This window comes from Pelodiscus sinensis, chromosome 3 (assembly GCF_049634645.1).
Source record: "Pelodiscus sinensis isolate JC-2024 chromosome 3, ASM4963464v1, whole genome shotgun sequence".
Lineage (NCBI taxonomy): Eukaryota > Metazoa > Chordata > Testudines > Trionychidae > Pelodiscus > Pelodiscus sinensis.
Window position 1 is genome coordinate 112,900,389 of NC_134713.1, and position 12,172 is coordinate 112,912,560.

Genomic DNA, 12,172 nt, shown 5'->3' on the forward strand with positions numbered 1-12,172 from the left:
ATGGTCATTCTTATGTTCTCTTAATCTGTTCTGCTTTTCTGAAAGCCCCAGCCACAGGAGACATGGTTATATGTAATATTTGGGTTTGGCTGCAATACCTGGGTCTAATTTTGGTTGCTGGGTTTAATGTGTGGGTAATGGTAGTGGTGGTTGTCTGTGTTGTACAGCAGGTCAGGCTACATGATCTGGTGGTCCCTTCTGGGTCAGAACACTATGATCTGATAATCTCAGTTTTTGTTTCTATTCAATGTTTCTAGGTCTCATGAGTACAGAAAAAAGCCTGAAAACGTAACTCAAGTGCATCCCAAAGGCTTAGAAACCAGAAGGCAAAATAAAAATAACCCCTATATTAATCTTGGAGGCCTTTCTTTTGAGTTTTGATTATGAAGTTTCAGTGGTACTATGCACCTGCTCCTCAGTTCCCCCGTTTTTCACATGCAAATATGCTTCTGTGGATAAAGCAGCAGGCAGCTCCTTCAAAGCTTACTGTGCACCTATCCCAGCTTGTACAGTATTCCCTCCATAAGAACAGTGTATAGCACTGCAGGCCAAAGGCTGTACACCCATGCCACTTATCCCTAGGGACACACCGTTATGTCCATAGTTGCTCCTGGAATCATCCAGTGAGGCTTTACGAGCTCCCTCTGGACCAGAGAGCAAGCAGTGGCTGTATCCATAAGCCTCTCTGAGGTTTCCTCCCTACCATCACTAAAATGGAGGTTAATTTTTGCCCTTTTTCTTCCCTTTAGCTCTGGCTCAGCCACAAAACTTGGCAAAGCTACAATCCATGTATGGGCAACCCCATTTCTTGTGTCCAGGCTGCCCACATTGGTAGCAAATAAATGTGACGCCTCAGCTGGAACTCCTTGGAATTTCCTTCTACCTGTCTATGCCTGTTCCTGCGTTGGGTTCTTCAGTCATCCTCCCTGCTCTGGACCCTTATATGGTTGACCATCCTTTTGGGGAAAGTCTGCCTCTGAATACTGATCTGTTAGTTTCATGGCAGCATCCATCATGCCCAGGTGAGGTTTCATGACCCACAATTGTATGGTCTCAGGGAGGCCCTAATATCATAGAATCATAGAATAATAGGACTGGAAGGGACCTCAAGAGGTCATCGAGTCCAGCCCCCCGCCCTCAAGGCAGGACCAAGCTCCACCTACACCATCCCTGACAGATGTCTATCTAACCTGTTCTTAAATATCTCCAGAGAGGGAGATTCCACCACCTCCCTTGGCAATTTATTCCAATATTTGACCACCCTGACAGTTAGGAATTTTTTCCTAATGTCCAATCTAAACCTCCCCTGCTGCACTTTAAGCCCATTACTCCTTGTCCTGTCCTCAGAAACCAAGAGGAACAAATTTTCTCCTTCCTCCTTGTGACACCCTTTTAGATATTTGAAAACCGCTATCATGTCCCCCCTTAATCTTCTTTTTTCCAAACTAAACAAGCCCAGTTCATGAAGCCTGGCTTCATAGGTCATGTTCTCTAAACCTTTAATCATTCTTGTCGCTCTTCTCTGTACCCTTTCCAATTTCTCCACATCTTTCTTGAAATGTGGCACCCAGAACTGGACACAGTACTCCAGCTGAGGCCTAACTAGTGCAGAGTAGAGCGGCAGAATGACTTCACGAGTTTTGCTTACAACACACCTGTTGATACAACCTAGAATCATATTTGCTTTTTTTGCAACAGCATCACACTGTTGACTCATATTCAACTTGTGGTCCACTATGACCCCTAGATCCCTTTCTGCCATGCTCCTTCCTAGACAGTCGCTTCCCATCTTATATGTATGGAACTGATTGTTCCTTCCTAAGTGGAGCACTTTGCATTTCTCTTTATTAAACCTCATCCTGTTTATCAGAGCATCCATTACTTCCTCCACTATTTGGCTATCTGGTCTCAACCAGCAGATGGCCCAGTCCATCAGCTTTTGGGCAAAGGTCTGGGCTATAAACCTCCTGGTCCACTTCACTGATCTGAAATTTTGGAGGTACTTCGCAGTAGATAGTCCCATTTAATCCAGGATGGCTGCCCAAACCACAGGCTTCAGCTGTCATTCCTCTTTCACAGCAGTTATTTATAGTAAGACCTGTTTGTGACTTTTACTAAAAATAACCAGGATAAAATCCTAACCTTAATCATGAGTAATATGCTAAGATGGAGACTGGAGTACAAGGACACTAGGGAGATCCTGTTTGCTCTATGATAATGCAAGTGTGTTGAAAGTGGATGGCTACTGCTAAAGAAACTGGGCCAAATTCAGGCCAGGTGTTGGTGGGGCAATGCCTCGGAACAGAGTGGAGCTATGGTCTTTTACGCCAGGTCTGCAATTGGTCCCTGATATTTTGTAGGCTTCCTACCTGGAATGGAACCTCTGTTAGATATAGGTTTGTCCCGTTTCCCTGAGATAAAGAGCTATTAATTTTTCATGCTGAACAGCCCAGTTTACACATCCACAAATAAATCCTCAATTAGTTTTAAACTTCCCTGACAACTAGCGAGAGCAAACTTAACATGTTTCATTATTTGGGCTGTGTACAGTTCTGCACGCACACAACTACCTTATCTAATCAGTCACTGGTGCCTTCAAAGCGGCAATTCTGAAACATACTGGCCACCAAATCAATTGCAGTCTGTGAGGCCTAACTGACAGAAAATGGTACAGTGCTGATTACTGCTCACCTGATGCTGTGAGGCATGGAGGTAATCTAAAGCAAATGGAGCTTTCCATACCTCCCAATGACACACCTAGTCTGAGGTGCATGGCTGTGAAGTAATTAGCTCTGACTCATGGCACAAAAGGTAAACATGAAGTTCTGCATTATATTGACTAGCAATTCCTCTCAAAACACTTTGTTCTTGTTATATTCTTGTTACACTACCTTTCAACACAAGGTGAATTGCACTCTTGTTCTGATACCAACATGGGTCCAGGCACCAATAAGTACTGTTTAAATTCTCAAAATAAGGCTTTTAAATGTAATTAAATAAAAAGTACATTTAAAAAAGGATTGTGGCAGGAGGATAGCCAGTGACCTTGACCTAGTATTGGTTATCTAGGAAAGCCAGACATGCAGTGGTTGCCATTAAAAAGTCAACATCCACACTTGCCACACAGTGGTATTTGAGACAGTGATTTTTTTTTCTATATAGTACTTAAGATAGGAATTACAGGAACAGGAGCCACAGTGTCTCAGCAACTCCTGGCACAAATTCACTTTTTTAGCTTTGTTTGCTTTCTAAGGGTGCGTCTACGCTGCATCATAGGTTGAAATAAGATACACAATTTGAGCTACTCAAATTGTGTATCTTATTTTAGTCTTATTTCAAAATAACTTATTTCCCTCTTAGGTGCTGCAAGACTATTTGTTGTTTTTTAAATTTTTCCAGTAAGTGACATGGCTGTCAAGTTCTATACATGTTTAACATGTAACATACATAATGTTGAGGGCATAAATTACTACTTGATATCAATATGGACTCATTAAAAGCTTACCAACCTGACTCTGCCACCCTTACTTGTGTCCAATAGTATCTGACTCACTGAGTTTTCCTATTTAAACAACATGGGTATGAGTGGAAGAATCTGGGCCTATATTCTTTTGAAAGGTGATCTAGAATCATAGGTAGTATGTGGGTGGCTTGGGTGAACAGAAGCAATGAGTATCAGTTATTTTTTGTTTTGTTTTGAGGGCAGGCTAAGCTGGCATTGGTAAAGGTAAGTCCACCATTACCCTAAAAATGAAATGAAATGGCCATAAAAGTTGTTTAGCCGCATCAATAAAAGAAGTAATTTTCTTTAAAAAATACCTTTTCCTTTTATTCTTGTTTTTACCGGTAATTATGTTTGGGTTTCCAGAGTGTTTTCTGTGAAAAATATAAGATCATTCCCATTGTTTATATAAGGATTGTACTTACTACTGTGAATTATATCCTTGTAAACATGCTTCACACAATATCATATCATATCATGTATAATGTAACTAAAACAGATTACATACATACAGGCAGTCCCCGAGTTACGCGGATCCGACTTACGTCGGATCCGCAGTTATGAACGGGGCGTTCCTCTCCCTGGTCTCCAGCAGACCAGGGAGAGGAAGCAAAGCGGCGGAACACGTGGGCAGCGGACAGGGCTGTCAGCTGGCCGCGTCCTCCGCGGCTTGGCTCTGCTTTGCCCCCCCCCATCCCCCTGGTCTGCAGACCAGGGGGACGGGGGGCAAAGCAGAGCAAAGCCGCGGAGGACGCGGGCAGCGGACAGCCACGGCGCGTCTGGGCTGTCCCGCTGCCCCCGTGCTCCATGGCTTTGCTCCGGACACCTGTGGTACAGCAGCTGGGGCGCTGCCAGTTGGTCCCGTAGCGCCGCTCTGGGCGCTACTGGACCAACCCGGCAGCACCCCAGCTGTTCTGCCCCAGGCGTCCTGATTCAGCCACTGCTGGTCAGATTCAGCAGCGGCTGAATCAGGACACCTGCGGCAGAGCAGCTTGGGTGCTGCTGGGTTGGTCCAGTAGCGCCGAGGAGCGGCGGCGCTACTGGAGCAACCCAGCAGCACCCCAGCTGCTCTGCCCCAGGCGTCCCCAAGTCAGCCGCTGCTGAAACTGACCAGTGGCTGACTACAGGAAGCCCCTGCCCCGGGCTTCCTTGAATCAGCCGCTAATCAGTTTCAGCAGCAGCTGACATGGGGATGCCTGGGGTTCTTAAGTTGAATCTGTATGTAAGTCAGAACTGGCGTCCAGATTCAGCCGCTGTTGAAACTGATCAGTTTCAGCAGCGGCTGAATCTGGATGCCAGTTCCGACTTACATACAGATTCAACTTAAGAACAAACCTACAGTCCCTATCTTGTACGTAACCCGTGGACTGCCTGTATATCGATCAATGGCATGAGAAATTATGCTTTAATTTTATGGACCTTTTTCAAAGAAGTGTAATTAGTTAATTCAGGTGGCAATGAGCTGAACAAACTGATCGGTTGGTAAAGACAGTAATTTATTGCCTCCTTCACTACTCCATTGTGTAAATACACAAGTTACTTCAAGTACTGGATTTTGATGGGAACAGCAACATGCTGAGACGAACAAACATGACACAATGTAAAACAGAGCTTTTGGTCCAAATCCTGTTCTTGACTTCAATGAGACCAGAGTGTGCGTTTATACAAATAAATCCATGCTAACAAAAATGTTATCATACAGTCTTTTAAATTATGCATGTGTATACGATTTTCACAGGTTCCCCATCTAATTCTGTCACAGGCTGAGCACTGCACAGTGAGTTCCTGCTCCTACTCCAGTGGCAAAACTCCCATTGATTTCAGCAGTTCAGGATCAGGGCTTGAATGATGATAAGGCGGCAATCGCAATTTTAAAAATAATATATTAAAGCATGAGGGAAGAGGAAGGCAGCCCAAAGGACAGTTGCTGATTGCCAACATCAAAAAATGACATGTTTTCTTTGTGGAAATGAAACCTCTATGTTAAAATAGGAAATCAAATATTTATATAATATTGCTATATAATATACAATAATTATATAATAATTTAGGAAATCAAATTATTTATAATATAGTAAGATAAACATGGTGTTTAATCTTCTCTTGTCAGTGAGTGCAACCTATGTACTGAGAAAGTCATGTTCTGCTGTTCTCACACACCACTTATACTGGTTTAAATCACAGTGCACAGTCCAAAGTATGTGTCAGAAGCCAAATTTTGTTCTTGGTTGTTACAGTAGTCTTAAATCAAGAGTAGTAACTCTTCACTGAAATTAATGGAATTACTATTCTTAATTTACATTGTCATAACTGCAAATGGAATTTGGCTCAGATTGATGTAGGGATCTTCAAGACCCCCACCTGATTCACAACATTCCCCTCTCTCATTTCCAACCCATTATTTAACTCAGTGGTTCCCAAAACTTTTTGGCATCACACCCCCTTTTTTATTTTTGAGAAACCCTCACGCCCCCCCTCCCAAAAAAATAGCAGCAAAACTTGGGGTGGGATTGACGAGGATGTTTGTGGCTGGGTCGTCTCACGCCCCCCCCCTCCGGAATTTCTTCATGCCCCCCCAGTTTGGGAACCCATGATTCTAACCCATACACTAAAGTTATGTGTACATGGGGATACAAGTGCTATGGCATGACCACAGGTAGCCCCGGTCAGCTGATTTTGACTTGTGGGGCCTTGGGCTATATGGCTATAAATTGCTCTGTAGAGGTTCAGGCTTGAGTTGAAGCCCTAACTCTGTGACCCTACATACTCACAGGGTCCCAGAGAATCCAAACCTGAAATTTTACATAGCAGTTTTTTACTGTAGGAGCCCAACTTCCATGAGCTCGAGTCAGCTGATTTAGCCCAGTCTTGGATTTTTCATTCCTGTATAGACATGCCCAGAGGTCAGCAAGATTTTTAACTACCTAATATTAAGCAAACGAGTATTCCAGTTGGCTTCCGTGAGTTCTCGGACTTCACTAGATGTCAGGAGTCCTATGGAATTCAGTGAATTCATCAGTTTCACTTGGACATATACTTAAGTACCTTACTGAATTGGAGCTTAAATAAGGTATGTGTCCTGTGTAAATAAATAGTTATGTGCTCATAAATCAACACACACACTCAGGTAGGCAGAGTTGACTTACAATCTTAATGCTGGCATTTCTGACCTCTGAGTGCTTAAGTTTCACCCTGAACATTATTTAAAGTAATTTTTTGCATGGAATGAAACTATATTACACTAGAATCATTTACATTATACACTTTGTGCACTTTGAGGGCCAGTGAGACTGCAAACATTAACTAAATATCATGCTGCACATCAATACTCGATTTTCTCTACTTTGTAATGCAAAATAACCTCTAATTGCATATGGTTTCTCTCAACACTCGGAACTTAAGTTTTCATAATCAAAATTAACCATTATTATCCTAAGCAACAAGATTGCTTTGTAAATACAGCCTCAATCTCTCCAGGTGTATCAAACGTATAGCAAGAAACCTCACTTATTCTGCTTGTTGGTGGCACATTCATTTCATGTAAACCTCCTGTTCTAGGAAATTCAAACATATAGTACCATCTGAATGCACAGGTGGAATCTCTCACTGCCTGTATTACTCTTACCGTACTTTACCAGCTGCTCATTTATACAGCTGTTGTAATTTCATTTTATGACATGTTGATTATGAAGTGGTGTGTTTACTGTCATGTCCCAACAATAACATACTCGAAGGCCATAGCAACTAAACCTGGATTATCCTGAGTAACTAAGCTATTCTTTAATAGCCGCATGCTTTTCTAGTCCACAGTTCACCTTGCCTCATCCTTGTAGTTCTGCGGTCAAATTCCACTCTGATATGCATCCTGTGCAGCCCACTGACATCAAGAAAGGTTGCAAGAAAGATTGTCTAGTTCCTTTTAAAAACACTGCACACAACTATTTATTTATTCATGAGGGATCCAGACGTTGGTGTAAATTGGCATAGCTCCCTTGACTTCAATATAGCTAGGCTGATAAACAATAGCTGAAGATTTGGCCTGTCATCTGGCTTTGAAAATTATTGAATTGCTTTCTAGTTTAAATTGGTTGTATCCCATACAGTGGAGATTATGGCATATAGGAAACAGGAAATCACACAAAACACCACTACCATTACATGTATATTTGCCCTGATATAGGTCTTGCTCCAACTCCCACTGAAGTGAATGCAAAAACTGTCTGACTTTTTAACTACCTAATAGTTTTTTGTGATTTCCTGTCTCCTATATGTCATAATCTCCACTGTATGGGAGACTATGTATGCCAATTTCAACCAGAAGGCAATTCAATAATTTTCAATAACAGATGACATCTGGCCAAATCTTCAGCTAGGCTATGTCTAGACTGGCATGATTTTCCGTTAAAAGCATTTTCGGAACAGAGCATCTAGATTGGCACTGACGCTTTTCCGCAAAAGCACTTTTTGCGGAAAAGCATCCATGCCAATCTAGACGTGCTTTTCCGCAAAAAAGCCCCGATTGCCATTTTCACGATCGGGACTTTTTTGCAGAAAACAAATCTGAGCGGTCTACACTGGCCCTTTTGCGCAAAAGTTTTGTGCAAAAGGACTTTTGCCTGAACAGGAGCAGCATAGTATTTCCGCAAGCAGCACTGATTTCTTACAGTAGGAAGTCAGTGCTTTTGCGGAAATTCAAGTGGCCAGTGTAGACAGCTGGCAAGTTTTTCCGGAAAAGTGGCTGATTTTTCTGGAAAAACTGGCCAGTCTAGACACAGCCCTATTGTTTATCAGCCTAGCTATATTGAAGTCAAGGGAGCTATGCCAATTTACACCAATGTCTGATCCCTCATGAAGAAATAAATAGGTGTGTGCAGTGTTTTTAAAAAGAACTAGACAATCTTTCTTGCAACCTTTCTTGATGTCAGTGGACTGCACAGGATGCATATCAGAGTGGAATTTGACAATGACATCAGGCCAATCTTCAGAGATGGATCCAACTTACAGGTAGAAGTGAATTGAGAGGACTAAGCAAGTTCATATAATTAAATGTCTTGCTCCTAATACCAACTCCTATCACATTTTTGTTGACAATTGGAATTGTAAAGGGTTCATCAGGATTAGAAGTCCTTCTTTTACTATTTCAATGCAATCTGAATTTCTGCTACTTGAAACTTCTTGTAAGTAATCCAGAGTTGCAGTAGGCATTTTGGTGTTGTGTGGCCCCTATATACCACAGATCTGAAGCTTTGCTCTTGTGAACCGTGGTCTTCTTCAGCACCTCTCTTAGCTATTTAGGGGAAATGCTGGGTTGATGCTTTCTGGACAGCAGATGAGAAATCATGAAATCCCAAATAAACCCTCTGACAATTGATTAAATTAAGAGCACTGTCAAACTCGAACACACTGTTATTTTGTTTGGATCGAGTTAACAAGATGCAGGATATGAGACACATGATTTAACTGCATATCAATGAACTGTGCTTTTGCCTAAATCCCAGACCTGTGAAGAGCACTAAGAGGTATATCTTGTTACAAATATCCACTTTGATGCACAGAGGGCCTGTTTAAAGACTATTGAAGTTAATGAAAAAGCTCCCATTGACTTGAATGGGCTTTTGATCAGGCTCTGAATGAGAGAGAATTAATATATTTGCTATGGATTACATGAAAATGAAAAAATCAACAACCCTACATAAAGAAAACTTCCCTTTACCAGATTAAATGGTTATAGCTAGAAAATGTATTTTTCTGTATTTTATTCTTCAATAGAGCTTCCAGTGTATAGTAAAAATGTTTAAACCAGTATAAATCTCTAAATTGGATTATGAAAGCAATACAGCCAAAACAACTGTTTGGAGATCAGTAAGAAATAGCAGGAGATGAACAACCAGGATGCATATTTAATTTATGGTAATCCAGTAATTTTGTGTAGAATTTCAATTCTCTAAGGAATAACACAAATAGCTATTGACAATCCAATGACAGAGATGGGGCAAAAAATAATGGCTCGCTCCAGGCTCATAGGTTGTGATTCCATTGACTTCAAGAGCATTTAAGCCAGAGATGTATTAAGCCCCCTTTTAGTAATTTGCCTGAATTCAGCTAATGAATATTGCACCAGGTCCACTAGTAAACAGAACATAAGAAGAATAGGAATGGTTGACAGGGGATGATAATCACCCATTCTGTTCATTCCCTCTGGAGCACCTGGCATTGGCCACTGTTGGAAGATAGGATACTGGACTAGATGGAGCATAGGTCTGACCCAGTCTGGCCGTTCTAATATCCTGTACCCTGTCAGATGTATATTAACATGTAATAACACTAGTATCTGGCAGAAAATATCTATGGCTTTTTTGGCTATGTGTGGTCCCTGAGGGACACAGATCCTGTTTTCATAGGCAAAAATTTCAACTCTCAACCAGATTAAGAGTCCTCTGCACCACCACCAAGAAGCCACCTGTGGTAAGCGGTGCCCAACTGGAGCCTGCATTCTAAACTCTAGCCCCACTCCTGAACCCCTCCTGCATCCCAAATCCCTACCCTAGCCCTGAGTCCTCCTGTACCCAATTCCCTCCCAGAGCCAGCCCCCTGAACCCCCTCTTGCATCTCAACTCCCTGCCCCAGGCCCAGCTCAGTGCCCCTCCCACACTCCAAATCCTTTAGCCCAAGATCAAAGTCTCCCACACCTCAACCCTCTGCCCCCAGCCTGATAAAAGTGAGTGAGGATGGGGTAGGGTGAGAGAATGCAGTGAACAGGGGCGGGGTCTTGGAGAAGAGGCCGGAAAGAGGTGGGGCAAGGGTGTCTGGGTTTGAGGTGGATCCTGGATTGCATTTAAATTCAAAAAGTGTTCTCGTGCTTAAAAAGGTTGGAGACCCCTGACAGGGGATTCTGGTTCAGATTCCCCTCTCACAGAATGTGGAAGTAACTGCAGTAACTTAATTGGCATTACCTTGATTTAATCTGCTTAAATGAGATCAGGAGCTGTCCACTTTGAGATGCTCATTGGAGTCTTCTGACACTATTCTCAAGGGCATACTGGTACAGCAACCAGACCAGCTGGAGAGAGGACTCCTCTCCAAGAAGGGGTTACAGAACAGTTGAAGACACTGTTCCTCATTGAAGCTGCAGAGTTTTCTGTGGCTACAAAGTAGAAGAATGCCACAATGAAAAAGACTAATAAGAATTCTCCAGTCTTGTGGCCTAATTCAGCAAAGCTGGTGCAGGCACATGTAGAGAACACCCTCCCACCCCATTGCACTCGTCACAGAGATGAACTGGCTGCCCTCCAGATGCAGCCTATTGTGCGTGGGGGACAATTCCACAAGGAGCTATGCTGACAGCACACTCTGTTGATCTCTTGGCCACTATGGGTAGGTCCTCTTTTTGGCTGTCACCACCCCCACTCTGAGCCAGATTGATCCCTTACGTGTTATGTCTCTATCCCTGAAAGTGAAATTGTGGCTGCTTTATGCTGCTATAACCTGTCCATGCCTTCCATTCCTCGCTGTTCGCTTCCTGCCCCCAGGATCTTCCGCCACCCCTTTTTAGTGTAAGCCAATGGTGAATTTGGCCGTTGTTACAAAAAACATGTGCTTGTTATGAGTGACTTTGCCCTTTTTATAGCAACATTCTCTCTGTTGAAATGACATTTCTAAGGCTAGCCCTGTCAAATATGTCTGTAACCAAGATTATGACAAAACCTTGACTTGTGCTACTGTAACAGGTGGTGTCTGGAAATCTGTTTATGGTCCAGACAAAAATGCCCCATCTTTGCTAACACAGGTTCACCTCCACCAGTTTTAGCAGCAATAAGAGCCCTAGTTTAGAGGAAGCCATTTATTGGTTATTGCCATAATTTTGAACATAGTAATTAGATACTAATTAGATTTGCCTTTTGCAGGATTAGATTACACGAGATGATATCCTGGCCTCAGCGAAGCTAATGACAAAACTCTCATTTGACTTTAAGTCAGGCTCTCGCCTATGGAACTTGAAAACACTGATAAGCAGCTGGTGGACTATGGCTCCCAGTAGGGCCCTTTCCAGAGAGGCTGCAATAGTGGGAACGTTGGGACATTTTTTCAAATAATATTCTGAGGGCAGACAGGGACTAACCAATGAAGTCTCTTTACAGTCCGACTCCCAGCCCACGTGTAAGGTATCCACCCCATTTCTCCCTCTGTCGTTGTCTATTTTACACTGTTCACTTAATTTCTTCTTAAGCTGGCAGGGAATAAATGCTCTTTTCCCCCTATCTCTGTCTCTGGGCCGAGTTGTAACTTCTGAGCCTCTCCCAGTGCCCACCCTTGGTTAGTTACTAACACTACTATTGAGAGGGAAGCAACATGAGGCAGCCTCTCCAGGGCTGCGCTCCCAGCCAGGGGGCTGCTGCTGGAGCTGCACTGGATCGGAGTCCTCCTCACTTCCCTCTGCTTCTGCGGCAGGAGCACCTGCCTGTCCTGCAAACTCGGCGCCCAAAGCCGCTGCTTTCTTTGGCCATCGCGCAGGCGCTCGCGCCGCTCCCAGGACACCGCCTGACCCCGGCGCGTTCCGCTCGCCTAGGGAGGGAGGGGCAGGGGCGTGGAACTTAACTTTGCCCTGGGTGCGATTGTGCCGTCACCCAGCCGGGGCGGCCAATGAGCGAACGGGATTAAAATAGCTCACTA

The 12,172-nt window shown here is 43.4% G+C and overlaps 1 long non-coding RNA gene across 1 annotated transcript; it reads right to left on the bottom strand.

Moving 5' to 3' along the window:
• Positions 1-3,826: 3,826 nt before the first annotated feature.
• LOC112544477 (uncharacterized) lies at positions 3,827-12,066 on the bottom strand. The gene is made up of 3 exons (XR_012902737.1): positions 11,961-12,066; positions 10,456-10,646; positions 3,827-3,876 (listed from the first exon to the last, which is right to left on the bottom strand). It is a non-coding gene; the product is annotated as an uncharacterized LOC112544477 (long non-coding RNA).
• Positions 12,067-12,172: the final 106 nt, after the last annotated feature.